This window comes from Homarus americanus, unplaced genomic scaffold (assembly GCF_018991925.1).
Source record: "Homarus americanus isolate GMGI-L3 unplaced genomic scaffold, GMGI_Hamer_2.0 scaffold22846, whole genome shotgun sequence".
Taxonomy (NCBI): Eukaryota; Metazoa; Arthropoda; class Malacostraca; order Decapoda; family Nephropidae; genus Homarus; species Homarus americanus.
Genome location: NW_024756459.1, coordinates 115,001 through 134,466, shown reverse-complemented (window position 1 = coordinate 134,466; position 19,466 = coordinate 115,001). Strand labels below are relative to the sequence as shown.

General features: G+C 41.3%; 2 protein-coding genes across 11 annotated transcripts in view; one reads left to right on the top strand and one right to left on the bottom strand.

Annotated features, from left to right (window-relative positions):
- LOC121856848 (T-complex protein 11-like protein 1) overlaps positions 1-18,581 on the bottom strand; it is a 35,679-nt gene extending 17,098 nt beyond the window's left edge. Inside the window, exon 1 of the mRNA XM_042352605.1 lies at positions 18,400-18,581. The gene's annotated coding sequence lies outside the window, so the exon portion shown is untranslated. The remainder of the gene's footprint in view (positions 1-18,399) is intronic.
- The window catches only part of LOC121856846, a 94,890-nt gene that overhangs the window by 38,165 nt on the left and 37,259 nt on the right, over positions 1-19,466 (top strand). For 9 of the 10 annotated variants that reach the window (XM_042352592.1, XM_042352603.1, XM_042352599.1 and 6 more), the window contains exon 4: positions 3,708-3,794. The gene's annotated coding sequence lies outside the window, so the exon portion shown is untranslated. Of the gene's footprint in view, positions 1-843; positions 988-3,707; positions 3,795-19,466 lie in introns of those variants that run through there. The other variant, XM_042352593.1, reaches the window with a different exon arrangement.

Genomic DNA, 19,466 nt, shown 5'->3' with positions numbered 1-19,466 from the left:
CTCGGCCCAACTTCACCAAGCCTGCCAGCAGCCACTCAGCTCAACTCGCCTCTCTCAACTCATATTCCTCCTCTTATCTCCCAGAGTCAAGTGATGTTAATACCGCATCAACAAAACCTCTAGCGGACAAAATCATAATTGAAAAACATAAAATTTTCCAATGGCCAAATCTATAATCAAGATAAGGTATATAAATGGAACAAATGAGAATAATATTTAGTTTAGTTTAATTATTAATACTTGTCTCCAAACAGCACCCTAAAAAAAAAAACCGTACTGTAATAGTCACCGGTAATATCTGCTTGTCATCACACCCACCCACCAGTCACCTACACATACATACACCACGCGTTGATGAACTTGTATACAATACACACAATCACCTCACTGTGTACACCACTACGCGTTAGGTTGGGAAATTACATCCAGCTTTATTTATCTCTCAAGGCTCCAGGTTACAGTAATGTTACTTTATGCTATTTCTCGGTCATTTTGCATTTGCATTTCGCTGTACTTGTACCTTTAAAGTGGTAATCTCCACATGCTATTTTTAGTACCCGTGAGTCCCCACAGATTGCTATGTTGCCGTGATCAGGTTGCAGAGAAGAACAAGTACGATAATTATCATACGTGGGCATACCAGACGAAGGAGTAAACGACTCTTCCTCCTTATCCTGCCAAGAGCTTGTAGTTTATTGAGAACACGCTTAACAAAAGTACCCGTATAAGAAAGTAGGTCATATTGATTTTAAAATACGAGGATTTTTATTTCTGGCAAGAGTGTATCCTCACGAGCGATAGAGGCGTAACCAACAGAGCGGAACTGGCTGAGGGAGAGACATTCGCTATATATACAGTATATGAACACATGCAACTGACTGTGGGGGGATTTACCAACAAACTGACCCGGCTCACGGCTGTTTAAATGAAGACTCAACAACTACTGGAATAACTTAACATCTTACAACTTACGCAGATATAAACTAGGTAATGAAAATACAGTATGTGTTTAGCAGCTTTAGTTGGCCTTGGTTAAATGGACTTACTGTGTACCATTGTTTATAAACCTGCACTGGGCTTCCCTTAGTCAAATTGGACTTAGTTAAGATGTAAGGCAAACAATGACGGATCACAACACAAAGATGAACTACTGTCAAGATTCCATGGACGTTACATTGATAGTGTATTTAAGTAACACGTAACACCTTCCCCTGTACTGTTCCTAGTAGTCATGTAAACATCCCCTTGTTACATTATCTTGTAGCCTTTTAGTGTGGTTAGGTTAGGACTCACAGGAACCGCTTGATTGTGGGGCAATTGATTGGTGAGCTAACCACTTTATTTTACTGAGGTATTGATATATCATAAAATATCAGTAGTTAAGAGATAATGGTAGCATAAATATTCAAGGAAATACGGAAATAAACTTACATTTATGGTCGTATCTAAAAATCTAAAACTACCATCACTAAAAATCTATTATAAAATACTAAAAAAACAATACAGTATTATCTTTTCACAGACAGGATTAAGGAAAAGCAATTTACTCCCACAATCAATCTGCAAGGGGATTATGAGTGACGTGAGTAACTGGTCCGCCGAGCAAGACACTGGTAACAATATATCGTGTCCAGGAAGCAGATTCATTTGGTGACATTTTGGTGATGTAGCTCCTTAATACTGAAACCCGTACATCTCAATGGTTATGAAAGGTTCTGAATAACGGTGTTGGATTCCATAAGTCTTGTTGTACGCCACGGAACTGCTCCCTAGCTCTTAACACTTATCAGGGACGGAAAAGACTAGAGGTAAATCTTGTAACAGGAAGGAGTGTTGCAAGTGACCTGTAAGAGACAAGGAGAAAATCATCACGAGTCATTATTACCAGCTACCTTGTGGTCAAATATCTAGGACAGCGAGTGAGAAGCGGTGTGTGAAGAAGCCGCGTCGTCATGGCTTCCAACACCGGGTCACTCACGTTAATGTGTTTCGGTCGCTTAGTCAACAGCACGAAGCTCTGAATTTTATATTATTGAAGGTAAAATGTTGACAAAGATGAAATGATTTTAAACTTGTAAATTTTAGTCGTGCTCAAATGTTTTACACCAGGAATTAAAGAAAATAGTGCATATAAACCCGAGCTGTAGGAAATTCACGGGACGCCAAATCATAAAGTAAATCTTATACTCGACAAATCGCGTCTTCATTGAGGTACTTTACATTTCAGATTCAGATTTGCCCCCGAGGGGGCTAGTTTATTGGGCACCCCCTTACATCCTGTGCAAGGTGAAGCGCAGAAGCGTTTACAGCGCCCAACAGGGAAGTATGAAAAGTTCATACTTGCCTTTATGACTCGTACATTAAGGGCGTAAAAGCCTGAAGGGTCATAGGTTTTGTCAAGTTACATAAAGTGAGAGAATGATGAGTGTGTGGGGGGAAAGTTCCCGGTACATTTTATCTGTTTATGGCAAAGAGTGGCAGGTCCCTAATAATGTCAAATGCCAGGCCTGTGACTAGGAGGAGGGATATCTGGTCTGGGAGGGAAGAGGTGTTGGTAACGGCTGGGGACCTATAGGAGGAGGTCATAGGGCAAGTGAGGATGTAGTGAGAGAGGGTGTGAGAGTCGGGTTGGCCACAAAGTTTACAGTACTTTACATTCTTATCGAACTAATACTCTATCTTCTTCATGGTGGAACCCCCCACTCACATGCGGTGTGCAGTTATTGCCAGTTGTTTATTTACATCGTCCACTATTTACAAATACGAATCAAACCACAATGTTAGTGATGTTTAGTAACGAGCCTCAAGGTTCGTGTGTATGTTTAGTTAAGTGCCAGTGAGAGATATCGGCCAAGATGCGCGTTTCTATGTACCGTAGTGTTAGCCAGCGCGGTGTCACACAATGATATAAAGTGGCACTCCATCACATAAATGGTTGTTCTTTGCTTCTTAACGCTAGTTTCTAAGTCTCGTGTGTAAGATTTATTTTAATATGAAATTCCTCACGAACAGATAAATTAAACAACAGAATATTATCATAATGGAATAGTATCATAATTGTAAGAGTATTAGGTAAGTGTCAATAAATGTATGTTGTTGTACTCCCTCTGCACCGACGTTATCATGTGTCAACATTATAACGTCGGTGCAGAGGGAGACATTTATTTGATTTTTTAACATGTGAATGATGGAATACCGGATTGGATTATATGTAGTGGGCCACATAATTACTGCATTTTCTATGGCTGAAATTACACTCTATCATACAGCAGTGGACTAAGTGATTTCCTTGCACTCGTTACGGCTTTAGTCACTTGACAGAAGATACCAACGCTAAGAACTGGAGCGACTGTTGTTTGATAAAGATGAGTCAAAAGAGTCAACAAATTACACTACGTTATGTGGAATTCATTGAAGTATTTTACTTTTTTGAGAACCACAACAATCTTTTCAGTAAACTCGATCTTCGTGTTTTAATATATCCGAGAATATTCCAATTCGGATTATCCAAACCTAACAGCAATAAATAAATGTTATGACCATCACCAGGTGACTGAGGTGGGTAATTTTAGCATTGTTGAATATTTTAGATGAATTGCATGGCAGCAGGTGACACGAATTTCAGAGTTTGTGTTTAGTGAGGGTAAACTTTTAAAGCTGAACGAACATAGCGCGTAAAATATCTAACACTGAATTAATTTTTATAGGTGTGTTGCTTCCCTTGTACGGCTTCGGAGCTGAGAACGGAAAGCTGACCTGTTTACTGACTGGCTGCAAACCTTCCCGAAAACAAGGTAAGTTAGCTGGTGTTATATGAACTGCTTTCGGTAATATTTAATGAGAAAGAAATATTATAACTATCCTCAACGTAAGTCTGGAAATGAAACCGTATTCATTTTATTTTAGTAGTTAGTATGTATGATAGGGTTCGTATATTACTCATTAAGTAAGGCAAAGTGCTTAAGAGGATAGCTGCAATTACAAGAGCATATGCAGTACATTCACCAGCTGTGAGTGTTTTAAGTCAGACTAAACCAGGTGATGTATGTTTGTGGCTGACTGAGTTCACTTAACAGTCACCCTAAACAGTCAATTATCTTAGTCAAAATGATAGACTTTCATGATCAGTCAGAAAGGTTGAAGAAAATATAAAAGACGGGGTTTCCATTATTAATCAGACTGAAACCTCACTAATTACATGTCAGATAATTACACTCATTGAGATTAAAACAAAATTCTCATAAAGTTGATGATATTCAGACAAGTAAATTAATCTTATCAAGGAATTATTTTAACGGAGAAATAGTCTTGTACCGTGCCTGATATAAGTTAATCTGGCCTTTAAGAAATATCAAATTAGTGTCGTGTTTAATGTGTTGCCTTTTAGGTTTTTGTTGTAGGATTTTTTAAGGTAGAGATGTAAATAGCACCCTTGATATGTTTATATAAGTGAAAGTTTGTTGGTAATTAGGAGATTATTGTACGGTAAGTAAAGCTGTGATCTTCGTTAATTAAATGTATTGAAATATTCTTATCTGTTGTTAAATGTTGGGGAGCATTACATGTGCATTATTATTATTATTATTATTATTATTATTATTCGATGTATATAATTTGCATATGTTGTTTCCAATATTTTCTCCTTAACTGTCAGGATTGTATTATAAAACACTACAGTAATACACGAGTCTCAGGTTTTGCTTTAGTAAAACGTGATCCCTTAAGGGTTGCGACATAGTGACCTTCAGTTTATTCTTATGATGTTAAGGGGGATAACCAGTCGTTTATGCTCGGCGTTGTCTTGGTGTCGCTAATATTATTTGCATCCTCAGTAAACCTTTACAGAAGCGAAACTAGTTTGTGAACCAGTCATGCGGTATATTTAATATCATTCATGCGTGCAGTGTTAAGCTACACAACCCGGCCAGACGCTAAAAAGCTACGCCACTCCCGGAGACAATTGACTCGTGAAGTGGTTACTATTATCATGGTGTGTTACGTCACCATCCCGTGTTTCACCAAGTTGCTAACCTTTGCCCTTCTGGGAGTCTCTCAGCACATCACAGCCTCGACCTATGACAACCGATAATAGTAATACCATTTGTTTTAACAAGGTAAATAATAGACATTGGAGTGTGGGTTAATCTGAATATTACCACAGGACTCAGTGAAGTAATCCTGAGTTGTCGAATCTTCAGATATTAGGAGCGAACAAGTGAAAGTTATTCTTTTCTGTTTTGTTTTAGTCTGTGCTGTGACATCATTATCAAAAGATATAAAATATTACTTGGTTACGCTTTAAATATCACGAAAATTATGAGGTGCGATACTTTATGATCTATGAAATTAACTGTTTTTATCATCAGTAAAAACCACATTTGCATCGATCATGAAGGAAGCCATTTTCAACACCTATGAACACAAGACTGAGCAAAATATTATACTCTTCCTTTTGATATTTATACGACAGGGATTTTATTTTTATTAACCTCTGCGGATTTAAGCATCATACCATTATTTTTTATCTCTCCTTAATACACCCGAGTACATTGAATCGAAACCCACATAATAAAGATTCGAACCTTTCAGAGATTTCAAACCCAAAATCCTAACCTAACCCAAGCAGTGGGGAGAAGAGGCAATGTCATATAATCCATTCATAACAAGCAATAAAAGAGTAATTACGCTAATTCGAATAATGAGACAATGAAAAATAATTACAAGGCCATAAGATTGGGAAAGTGATTCGCTAGCTGAGACCAATCACGTTACAAGGTCCTGAGATTAGGAAGATTAGGTTAGGATCATTTTTTTATCATCAGATATTTAATGATACGTAAACAATTTCCCATTGGACAAAATGCCACTAGACATTTTTCCACTGGACAAAATTCCACCTGACAATTTCCCTCTGGATAAAATGCCAACAGACAAGGGGTTAAGGCCGTAGGAGTAGACAAGACAAGATTAACACTCCCTTACCACCGAAGACCTGCAACTTTCCCTGCCAGTGTCAAGTCGCTAAGCTGCGTTAGGTAAGGTTAGGGATTTCGTTCACCGCCCGTCAGGTGAAAAATAATTTTTTTTTAATGTGACAAAAGATTTTTTTCAGTTTTTTTCTTTCTAGAAAATAACAAAATCAGTAGTTTTTTGTAGGGAGGTTATTTATATTTACTGTTTTTTTGTTTTTTTTTTTAAGAAAGTGACTTATATTTAGTGTTTGAGATAGTAACTTATATTTACAGTTATGGAAATAATCCTATAGGCTTTCTTGCGCTATCCCTGGTCAAAATCGACTCACTGTTTACCATTGTATACCTGCACTGTCTATGTGTATACTGAATCGATGTACATTTGTTTGTCTATCTATCTATATCTATCTATCTACGGAAAAGATTAGACAAACACTAATCAAATGCATCTTGTGGTAACGTCGGATTCAAAACACAACAGATACCATTGAGGAAGGTAATATATTTAAGAGCTTTTATCCACGTAATATAATTCCACATTACGAAAAAAAAAAGATAAGAACAGTAGCCAGGTGTAGCTCTCCTTGGATGATTAGCCAGACTGTCTGTTACCCAACGCTGAGACCGTTAGCTGTCGCCTGGGTGGGATGCGGCCGCTGAGCTGAAATCATCCTAAACAGGTAGACGCGTTCGTTGGTGAACTTGCTGGCCTCTCACATGTGCTTCCCGCCTGTTTCTTGTTTATCTATGGTATTTGAGTCCTTTGTTGTTTTAATTGTTTGCTAGAAAGATAATTTGGTGTTTTTTATTGAAGTTAGTCCATTGGTGAATTTGTGTTTATGCCAATATTCGTATGTGTTCTTCCTTTGACCAATGTAAACAGTTTGCTAAAAAAAAATATATTTGTTGTGTTTATTATAATAATTTGTGGTTTTAACCTGACAATGACTTATTCAGGGAAAAACAATGATAGAATTGCAAGTCATCAAAACATCAATAACAAGAGTAATGGACCCAGTGTGAGGGAGATGGTGATGGTGGGGAGGGGAAGGGTGGCGAGTTCTGGTGACTTTGGTGGTGATGAAGAGGTGGTGATGGAGGTGGTGGTGATGGTGATGATAGAGGGAGGAGGGGCAAGAGAGAGGGAGGAGGTGCGAGAGAGAGAGAGAGAGGAGCAGGTATACACAGGTGACATAATCAACCGAACAAAGACCAGTGGTTTGGAAATACTCAATGTACCGTCCGTCACCATTAAGGTCAAATGTTTATACTTTCATAACAAGAGGCGTGAGAAGGTATCCCAAATTGAGCTAAATATCAACTAATGTTTTTTTTTTATGGAGAATTTTAACGAGGTGCGTATATTTAAAAGCTTAATGTGTCTACTCTTATCTCGAATTACACACGCACACACACACATACACACACACACACACACACACACACACACACACACACACACACCAATATCCACCCATCTTTTTCCCCAGTTTTAAAGGCGGATGGTTGATAAAGTATCCACTCTTGTACCTTGTGTTGCAGACATCTGTTTCCCCCACACACTGCTGCTGGTAGTGATGATAGTGGTGGTGGTTGGGTAAGGTGTTGGTGGTGATGGTATTAGTGGTGATTGGTGGTGTTAATGACATTGGTGGTAGTGGTCGTGGTGGTTGTGATGGTGGTGAAGGAACGTGGTAGTGGTATAATGGTGGTATATTGTGGTATAATGGTGGTATATTGTGGTATAATGGTGGTATATTGTGGTATAATGGTGGTATATTGTGGTGTTATCAAGTACCTTTACTGTGTTGACAGGAAGGTTAATGATTACATAGGCCACATTTCTAGAAGATCCCAACCTAACCTAACCCAACCTAACCTAACCCAACCTAACCTAACCCAACCTAACCTAAAACGTAACTAGACCAAATCCAACAAAATTAAACATACTGAAACTAATCTAATCTAAATTTTACTTGAGATAAACCATAACATAACACCATTCTAGTGTTAAGAAAGAGAACTATAATTTAGCTTCACTTCAGGAGGAAATGACAACAATGTGTCCCAGCTCGACCTAATACCAACTTTTTACTTTATTTACTCTTATTACTTTTATTACTTTGATCTTAACGCTAATAAAAAATACTAGAGTTTCTTGGGTGTGAGATAGACTGTATCATTAGACGTAGGGAAAGTAGTTCTCTGGTCTGTCTCATAAGGTCTGTTTCCCTGTGGTCCTCAAGGGGGTGACTCTACCTTATGATATCTGTTACACAAGCCAGCAGCCTCACACACACACACACACACACACACACACACACACACACACACACACACACACACACACACGTGGAGGTCGATCTGTCTGGAAAGCGGATGGTATTTTACTTCTGGGATAATTTTGATATACCTCCTGTTATAATTCTTCTTAATCTAACCTAACCTAACCTACTGTAATCTAAATTAACGCTATCTATTATAAGTAAGCTTAATTAAACTTGACAGCTTGAACTATCCAACACAAACTCTGGATCGCATCGAGGAGGTGTTGGCTGGGTGGCTGGGGTGTGGATGGCGTTCCGACTTCCTGTAATTTAAGTTAATATATCGTTACTTTGACTCTTCCTCGCCTAATATAGCCTGGTGTAGCCTAATATAGCCTGGTGTAGCCTAATATAGCCTGGTGTAGCCTAATATAGCCTGGTGTAGCCTAATATAGCCTGGTGTAGCTTAATATACCCTAACATAACCTCAATAAGCACACACACACACACACACTGTATCACTGCTAATGGAAGTCGTTTGGGGGCAGCGGACGTGTTTGCTTTCCGTGACTCTGAGCCTTACGGACTCTTTATCTAACCTAACCTAACCTAACCTAACCTAACCAAGCCCAGCAGTCTAGCATTGACAAAAAGCCAAAGGTGAATTGCTTCATCTCCTCAGCCCTACTCTGCCGAGCCTAAACAAAGCTAGTTGAACTTAACCTAACCAAACTTAAGGAAATTGGAGCTTCCGTCTTGTGTCATGCTCTGGTGTTGCGTCATGTATTTGGTGTTGCGTCATGTATTTGGTGTTGGGTCAAGTGTTTGGTGTTGTGCCATGTATTGGTGTTGCGTCATATACTGGTTTGGCGTCATGTACTGGTGTTGTGTCATGTACTGGTGTTTCATCGTGTATTGGTGTTGCGCCATGTATCGGTGTTGCGTCATGTACTAGTGTTGGTGTTGCGTCATGTACTTATGTTGCGTCCTACACCTGTTTCCCTACCGGTCATACAAAGAGTTTTTCGTGGACACAAGGTTAGGTTACGTTACGTTAGGTTACGTTACGTTACGTTAGGTTACGTTACGTTAGGTTACGTTACGTTAGGTTACGTTACGTTAGGTTACGTTACGTTAGGTTACGTTACGTTAGGTTACGTTAGTGACGCTTCGTGGCAACAGGTGATACATTTTTATAGTGTTTATCACAACCCGGATATGTGTGAGTCATGTGTCCCCATGCACGAAGGTTGGGACATTGAAATGGGTTTGTGTACTTATGTTCTGTCTGTCTGTCTGTATGGCTGACTGTCTGTTTTTCTGTCTCTGTGACCACAAACCCTGTCTATACTGTTTTTCCCCTTCCACACACACACACACACATTGGTTGTTCTCTCACTCCACCACCCACCAACACACACTTTCCTATAGCACCGAGGACACGACCTCCCACTCACCACTCCTCTCACCTCACTCACCCCTTTCACCACCCCCCCATCACCTTAATTAACTCCCCCTCCCACCCCCCACTCTTTTACTTGAGTCTCTTTTACCTTCAGATCGCTTGCTCAAAAATAAATTGTCTCTCATCGACTGACAAGCAAAAAGGTACAATGTGTGAGGTGACTGAGATGACTGAGATAGAGGGGGGAGTGCAACATGTGGTCTGCTACAGGGTGGGGCTTTTGAAGGGGGGGGAGGGGAAAGGGGGGGAGAGTTAAAGGGGTGGGGGGATGAAGGCCACACCCAGAGAGACAGCCCTTTGCTTTACTCTATGTACGTGGTTGTGATGGTGGTAGTAGTGGTAGTGAAGGTGGTGGTTGTAATGGTGGTAGTAGTGGTAGTGAAGGTGGTGATAGTGATGGTGGTGATGGTAGAATGACTTATGATGGTGATTGTGGTTATGGTAGTGGTTGTAATGGTGGTAGTGTTGATAGTAGTAGTGATGGTAGTCGTAATAGTAGTGGTGATTGTGGTAGTGGTTGTGATGGTGGTAGTGGTAACAGTAATTATAGTAGTGGTGGTGGTTGTGGTGCTTTAAAAAATAGCAGATAAACTCAGAATTCATATATAAAACAGGAAACAGGAAATGACAACACAAGGATAAAATGAATAAAAATTAAAATAAATGAATAAACAAAGGAAACTCGAGGATGAACTTTAAATGACGATGAATAACAACAAAATGAGATTAAACCCAACCCAACCCAGCCCAACCCAGCCCAACCCAACCTAACTCAGCCCAACCCAACCCAACCCAACCCAACCCAACCCAACCCAACCCAACCCAACCCAACCCAACCCAACCCAAACCCAACCCAACCCAGCCCAACCCAACCCAACCCAACCCAGCCCAACCCAACCCAACTCCAGCCCAACCCAACCCAACCCAACCCAACCCAACCCAACCCAACCCAACCCAACCCAACCCAACCCAGCGCCCAACCCAACCCAACCCAACCCAGCCCAACCCAACCCAACCCAACCCAACCCAACCCAACCCAACCCAACCCAACCCAACCCAACCCAACCCAACCCAACCCAACCCAACCCAGCCCAACCCAACCCAACCTAACCCAACCCAACCTAACCCAACCATCCAACCCAACCCAACCCAACCCACGTTTTTAATAATCCTTGCAAGTTGATCTCCTCCTCTCCCTATCTTTGACCCTAGTTTGGCATCCATACCTTGGGTCATGTTAAGAAGGGGTCAAGTTGATGACATACTGCCAAACATTTGATTTTCTGGCACTCTCCCTCAGGTTAGATCAGGAAGGGTCAAGTTGCTGCCACAGTGCCAAACATTTGACTTTATATGGCACTCTCCCTCATCATTTTACACAGTTAGTTTCTAGGCTACACGGGTCTTGACACTGTGTGTGTGTGTGGACCCAAAACATACCTCTCACAAGAGCTTAATATTCTTCAGTCAGTTTATGTGATCTGTTTCAAGTACGAATCGGAATGTAATTTTACTTTCAAAATATATAATACTTTTGAGTTTTTATTATGTTTAGAGCCTTATTATTATTTTTTAGTTGGTAATCATTGATATTAGTAATGAATGATAAGGTAAACGGTGTACGGTTATTTATTGTACTGTTTTTAAATGTATTGATAACAGACAATAACACGATAACAAACCAAATTACAATAATAACAGTTAATGGCGTACGAGGAAGATGTAAACAAACTCCCCTGGCTCACGGAAGAAGAGATATAAAGGTGAAATATGTGTAGAGAGAGAGAGAGAGAGAGAGAGAGAGAGAGAAAGAGAAAGAGAGGACTTAATGTATCCACGCGGTTGACATTTTTGTAGTTTCACACTCTGGGGTATCGTATGCCACACCATTTTATCCCCGTGCCCAATACTGCTTTGTTTACGGAAGTGACACCTAACCTTCGTACCTCTCATAGTACAATTGTTTAACCTTTACCAAAAAATTATCGTACTTTTTTCATTACGAGATACTAAGCTTATTGAGAGAGTAACCTGCGTGGGGTCGTTACGATACAGGATGGCAGGAATATCAAAATTTTAAGTCAGGTTTGGCTCTCATCGGTTCCCGCCAAGACTGCTTCTGGGACAATGCCGCCGGCCCGAGTCTGGCAGCAGCCCAATGTGTGGCGCTGGAGGAATGTGTTCGTCTTGGTGTTGTTGTTCGATGGAGTCCGTGTGTGTGTGTTTGACTGTGTTATTGTGTTACGGGGTTGTTTATCTTATTACCGCTCAGGTGAAGAATGTAGTGATCTATCTATCTATCTGCCCGTCTATCTATCCGTCTTATTTATCTATCTATCTGTCTCATCACCATAGTCAAACAACCTTTATCTTCTCTTCCTCATAGTTGTGTACATTATTAAGGGTCCAATTCCTTATAGGGGATTGAACACCATCGACCAATGATATTAGAGACCACCTGAAGATCCCCCCCCCCCACTTTATCCCACCGTATGATTAACCACCCTAACACAATTTGAGGCATAGGTTAAATTAGCGTTAGTTATAAGTCTTTTACCTATCTGTTGTTTGTGTGAAAATGTGTATTGAGATTTAATTTATCGTGTTTTTAGCCACTCAGGTGTGTTGGTGTATTCCAGGTGAAGGTATTCTGACTTACTGTACATTCAAAGCTATATAATTGAACATGTCATCTTAACCTGCCTTGTGTTTGTCCAGTGTTTTCTCAGAGGTGTACACAGACTCGAACTAGGGTGGTAGTATTGTCCAGTTAACTCTAGAGAACAACCCTATCTACTATCTAGGGCCTTTCTAGGTTAATAATGAGTTTAATTAGTACCATGTGCGTGTGTTAGATTTAATACTTAGATAATCGTGCTGTTAATCTAAGTCGGGGAGAGTCTTACAAGGCCAGATATTACTAATGGTATTACTGTAATAAGATAATGGACCTATTGCCCCAGTTATGATTAATAGTGTGTTTTAATGCTGATTTTCTTGGTCTAATAGTGTTGGTATGTGTAGATATATAAATTAAATATATACTGAAATTTTGTTATATCGTTGTGTACGTAGATATAAAATATGTTATAAGACACTAAATTAATATATAAAAGAGATGAGGAAGTGTGGTTAAGTGAGGTAGGTGAGGGGGAGGGGGAGTGGTAAGGTGGATGGGTCGATGGGTCGGGCTGGCAGGTGGGTGGGTGGGCAGGGGTGACCCGGACGGAGCCTCAGCTGTCAAGGTAAACAAGTCCTTGGTTGACGTCACACAATAAGGAAACACATTCGAAACACAACGTCCCTCTGAGTCACACCCACCCACCCACCCACCCCACCCACCCACCCACCCTACCCTACCCACCCTACCCACCCTACCCTACCCACCCTACCCACCCTACCATCACCGTTACCACCTACCTTACCATATATGTGTTAAGGTACTGTTTAGTGTGGTATCGTCAACTCTTCCGGGATACCAATATTTTTTTCTAGTGTTACTTAATATTTTAATGCCTTTTGTGGGGTGGGGTGGGGTGGGGTGGGGTGGGGTGGGGTGCGGTTAGTGGGGTGGGGTGGCGGGGAGAGTATCCTTTGTTTAATTGACTTATTGTTTATCATCGTGTGTTTATCTGCTCCCTCTGTGTAAGTGATGAACCCGTGTTGTATTTCTATGGTCATTTGGTCACCTCTAGTTGGTGTCCATTAGATAAATTTCAACCAATAGTGGAACGTCTCACTCATATATTATAAACTTATTCTCAATTTGAGGTTGTGATTGGTGGAGATTAATGGTAAATAACAACACTACGAGTTAGTATATGGTAGTGTCCGTGAGGTCATTGGCACTATACTTAATCACAGAGAGAACCTTGAACGTGGGGCGGTAGACCAGAGTACGGGAGTTTTGTTTGTTTACTTATAGGTCGAGTATGTCCTTGTCAACACTCTTGTTTTATTTGCATTAATCGTTGGTCGACCTTCGGGGTGTCTTTGTATAACGAGAAATCACATAAGGTTGACCTTCAGAGTGTGTTTGTACAAGCACAAGTCAACATGATCTCGGTGTGAGGCTGTTACAACACGGTGCTGCTGGACACTGCCAAGCCTAGTTACCCACTACGCAGCAGATGCTTGTGTGTGAGGGCTTGGAGGCTTTGTTTTAGTGGCGGGCAGGGCAGGGCAGGGCAGGTGGCGCTCATCAGGCAGGATGGGCCCAGGTAAACAAAGGCTGGACAAAACCCTTCAGGTCTTACCAAAATAGGCACCTCCTCCCCCCCCTCCACCCTGCTGGTGCGACACAGAAAAACTTCAAACTCTTACACAAAAAAAAAAATAAAATAAACTGGTTTCCCTCCAGCACTACCCAACCATCCACCTATCAATGCTCTCAGTCCTCCTGGTAAAAACTGCACTTAACTTCATGGTAAACACGTCTTGTGATATTGTGTCCAATAATTAAAACACAAGACAAAGGCTCAAACACTTCAACCTTATACTCTGTGTTGTCACCAATCGCTGTGTTTACTTTCAAGACGCAACACAACTGTATGAATTTACCATAACACAGTCGAGGAGTTGAGTTATATCTGCTGGGAGAGGCGGAGGAATCACCAGTGTGTGTGGGGGGGAGGGAAAAAAACGCGGGAGTTTACCCAAGCGCGTGTCTGTGAGCTTGACATTAAGTTCTTATCCTTTGTGTTATTACCACCAAATATCAGCCCCACCCGGACGAATTTCACCTCTTGATAAACAGATGAACCTGCCTTTTGCATTCTACGGTGACTTGACGTAATAAAATAAACCGTGTCTCAAAAAATATAGCCAGGGGGAACTACTTACAAGGTGGCTATTTTAGGACCGTGTTGGCTATGTAATATTTCCATGATAATATAGCCATTAGCACTTCCTGTTTATGTTGACTCTGACACACTCTTCATCTCTTCTGCAATTACACTTTTTTACCATCTTCTTGCATCCTTACCTCCTCCTCCTACACCCACAAACACCCACTCACTGCCTCCTCACTCCTCCCTACACCCTAAACACCCTCTGCCTCCTCCTCCTCCTGCACCCCTTACACCACTCTGCCTCCTCCTCCTCCCTACACCCCTTACACCCACTCTTGCCTCCTCCTCCTCCTACACCCCTGTAAGCACCCACTCACTGCCTCCCTCCTCCTCCTACACACACCCTCCTGCCTCCTCCACTCTCCCTACACCCCTCACTGCCTCTCTCCTCATTCTACACCCACATACACACCCTCCACTGCCTCCTCCTGCTCCCCACACACCTGCCCCACTCACCCATCTCCTACTCCTTAATTCCCTTCCCCTCTTGTTCTTTCTTCATCCCACATCCCTATTCCACCCCTCCTTCATTCCCTCCCTCCCTCCTTCTTCATCCCACATCCCCCTATTCCACACCCCTCCTTCATTCCCTCCTCCTCCCCTCCCCTCCAACTCCCCTCCATCACCTTCCTTAACCCAACAATCTTTCTCCCCTCCCAACCCCTCCTCCTCCTCCCAACCCCTCCTCCTCCCCTCCCCACCACCTCCCCCTCTCCCCCCCTCCCAACCCCTCCCCCTCTCCCCCCTCCCAACCTCCCCTCTCCCCCCCCCTCCCCTACCGACCCTTACCTCCTTTACCTGTTCTAAGGTGTGATAAAATGTTATTCTTCCTCTCTCTCTCTCTCTCTCTCTCTCTCTCTCTCTCTCATTTATCTCACGTTTTCCCTCTCATTTCTCTCCTCCCTCTCACTTCTAACCCATTTCTCGCACCTTTTAGCTCTCCGTTTTACCTCTCATCCATCTCTCTTGCCTCTCACCTCTCTATCTACCTCTCAAGTCCCACTCACTACTTTTCTCTCGCCTCTCACGTCCCACTCACTACCTCCCTCTCACCTTTCACCGAGTTAATCCATGAAGCGAGACGGAAGGTAAAATTTAGCAATGCTTTTATGCCTGACTGAAGGGGGAAAGGGTGCCAGGGGGTGCCAGGGGGGAAGACAAGTGCCAGGGAGTGCCAGGTGGAGAGAGAGACAAGTGCCAAAAGGGGTATCAGGGGAGAGAGACAAAATGCCAGGGAGTGCCAGGGGTATCAGGAGGAGAGACAAAATGCTCAGAGGGGGTATCAGGAGGAGACAAAATGTAGGGTGCCGGGGGTATCAGAGGAGAGACAAAGTCTCAGGAGTGCCAGGTGGAGGAGACAAGTACTAAGAGGGGTATCAGGGGAGGAGACCAAGTGCCAGAATTTATCAGGAGGGGCAGATGCCAGGGGTATCAGGAGACAGTGTATAAGAACATAGAAGCTTCTGTTGTAATCGATTCTTCCTCCTTACTGTCACACACACACACACACACACACACACACACACACACACACACACACACACACACACACACACACACACACACACACACACACACACACACACACACACATAAAGTTGCCGCCGTATACACAAAAAATACACAACAAAGGAAGAATACACCGTTATTTCCGGCTCGTGTTTCGGCACTGGACCGCAATACCTTTAATCGAGGCTCGGTGGGTCCTCTTCGACAACACAACCCGGAACTTGAACCGAATTTAGACCCGAAGTTTGATATGTAAACCCACGATTTGGTTAGGTTAGTTTAGCTTAGGTTAGGTTCGTGGTTAGGTTAGGTTAGGTTAGGTTAGGTTAGGTTAGGTTAGGTTAGGTTAGGTTAGGTTAAGGTATGTTTGGCTATGAATTGGCTAGGTTAAGTCAGGTCAGTTAGGTCAGGTCAGATTTATTTCCGGCTCCGTATCCGGTTTAAGTGAATCCTGCCTTGTGGACTTTCACCACACACACACACACACACACACACACACACACACACACACACACACACTTCAGCGAACGAATATTTTAGGTGATTACATGAATAAAATAACAACGGGGAATATTATCGCTAATTTCCATGTATAAATAAACCAACAGAACGACTGCTTACGAAAAGAAACGTTCGTGATAACTAATGAACGTTTTAATGTCCCCGATCTTACGAATCCACATATACAAAACATTAACAAACGTGCGAATCATTTTGAGATTTTACGAATATAAACGAATATAATGATAAATGTATAATTATCTTTACTTGTTTACGAATAGAACGAAAACAACAGCGAATGAACGAAATATTTGTGGCAACTTTCATGGATTTTAGGATAACGAAGACACAAAGAGATTTTTACGAATATCACGTCAACGAAACCTACGAAAGGACGAATCATTTTGTGTGTTCGTAAGTGTCAGAATAACGAATGGACGAAGGATTGTGAAAAGTGACGAAATTTTGTGGTTATTAGGTGTAATTATTTCACGGTTCATGCTTAGGGGGGGTGGGTGGGGGGGGTGTGTTATTATTGTCATGCATGGTGGATGGGAGGGGGTGAGGTGGGGATTGAGGAGGGAAGAGGAGAGGAGTGGGTGGGAGGTGGGGGATTGGAGGAAGAGGAGGTGGGTGGAGTGGGGATTGGGGGGAGGAAAGGAGGGAGGTGGAGAGGAGAGGAAGGGAGGATAGGAAGGAGAGGGTTGGGGGAGCTGGAGGAGGATTAAGGGAAGGAGGGCATGGGGGATTAATTAAGGGAGGTTGGGGGCTGAATTAAAGGGGGAGGACTAAGGGACGGAAGAAGGAAAAATTGGGGTGGCATGTGGGGAGGCAATTAGGAAGGGAGGGGAGGTTGGGGAGATTGAGGAAGCAGGATTACCTCAGTAACACTCCAAATATTTAGTAACACTCCTTATTCTCCAGTAAGTAACACCCCAAATGTCATAATATGTAAGTAACACACTAAATAAGTAGCACTACAAGCTACTTACTCAACTTAATTAAGTATTTTTGTGTGTTAATTTCAGCACCTAAATTTACTTATAATTAGAAGTGCGCTAATTACCACAGGAGATAAAAATAAGTGAATAAATATCTTTTTTTGGTCTTAATTATAACATCAAAACAAATTATGTTTATTTTAGAGCATATTTAATCACATAAGCGCATGTAAGTATACTAATTTCACGAGAACATTAATTACATGATTACACTAACAGTAAGACGCAATTAAATATCTAATTACATATATATATATAATCTTGTTAATTATGACGCTAATGGTATTATTAAACGATGTAATTAACTGTATGTACGTAAGTATGTACAAGTTTCGTTACGCCAATGTATGTATGTATGTATGTATGTATGTATGTATGTATGTATGTATGTATGTATGTATGTATGTATGTATGTATGTATGTACAAGTTTCATTACGCCTGGATGTTAATCAATTTGCTGACCGTGTGTGTTTGTATGTTTGTGTATGTGTGTGTGCGTGTGTGTTAATGTGTGTGTTTGTGTATGTGTGTTAGTGTGTGTGTGTCTACTTATTAAAACACCCAAACAGGTGTTCACAGGAAGTCATAATCAGTGTAGCTGTGTTTGTCTGTCTGTCGTAAGATAAATCGGACAGTAATGAAGACAAGATAGCGAGAGAAAGTTATTTATTCCCCTCAAGATATATTTAATTCTAAGTGAAATATATTTATGTCGTCCACTTATATATATATATTGTAAGTGAAATATATTGACGTAAAATACATAGGAACTGTATACGAAAAATAAAAAAAAATATACTTATCAATAAAATATACTTGTATAAAACACTTACCTTCTTCAGTACCTTCTACAGTAGTTGAGAACGACGTCTTCTTGAAGGTGGTCGATATTTTTCACCAGTTTATTTCAGTGTCAAGATATATTTCAATATTTGGTTTAACTTGATTTTTTTCCTCACTTATTAAAACCGTAATACGTCACTGGTTTAAGTCACGTTAATGATGTTTAGGTTTATTGCCTGGAAAGTGGTTTAAATTGACTCAAAATGACTGATAATGACTCAAGGTGACTCACAGTAAGGGATGCGGAACTGACTCAGAATAGATTTTTTTTATTGAATTGAGAATTTTTAGTGACTCAAAATGACTCACAATGACGTCTAGTTAACTCCTTGAAGCTGACTAAAAACATGGTCTAGTAAAGTGACTCAAAATAACTCATAATGACTCAAAACTTACGTCTAGTTAGTGACTCAACAATGATGTATAATAATCTACAATAAAATGACTCACTGTGGCGTGTTTGAGCGACTTTAAAATGACCCAGTAACCAAGTGACTCAAGAAAATGCCTGAGTCTATGCCAAAGTGACTCAGAATCAGAATGACTCAAATATTAGGCTCTAGAATGAGTCAGAGTGATTAAGAATGATTTGGAAGTGAGTGAGTGAGTGAGTTTGAATGAGTGAGTGAGTGAGTGAGTATGAATGAGTGTCAGTGAGTGAGTGAGTATGAATGAGTGTCAGTGAGTGAGTGAGTGAGTATGAATGAGTGTCAGTGAGTGAGTGAGTGAGTATGAATGAGTGTCAGTGAGTGAGCATGAATGAGTGTCAGTGAGTGAGTGAGTGAGTATGAATGAGTGTCAGTGAGTGAGCATGAATGAGTGTCAGTGAGTGAGTGAAAGCAATGAGACAGGTAGATGAACTCTAACACCAATGAGTATCTTTAAAATCTAAGTGAATGGGTGAGTATGAATGAGGAGCATGGATGAATGACCACCGCACGGGAGGCCAGGTAGATATGACCCTCACCTGTCCGCTAGTCTTGCTAAACTAACCTGTACCACTAAACTCAAACCTTTAACAAACTCACTACGTCAACTAAGACCCCAGTACACACTA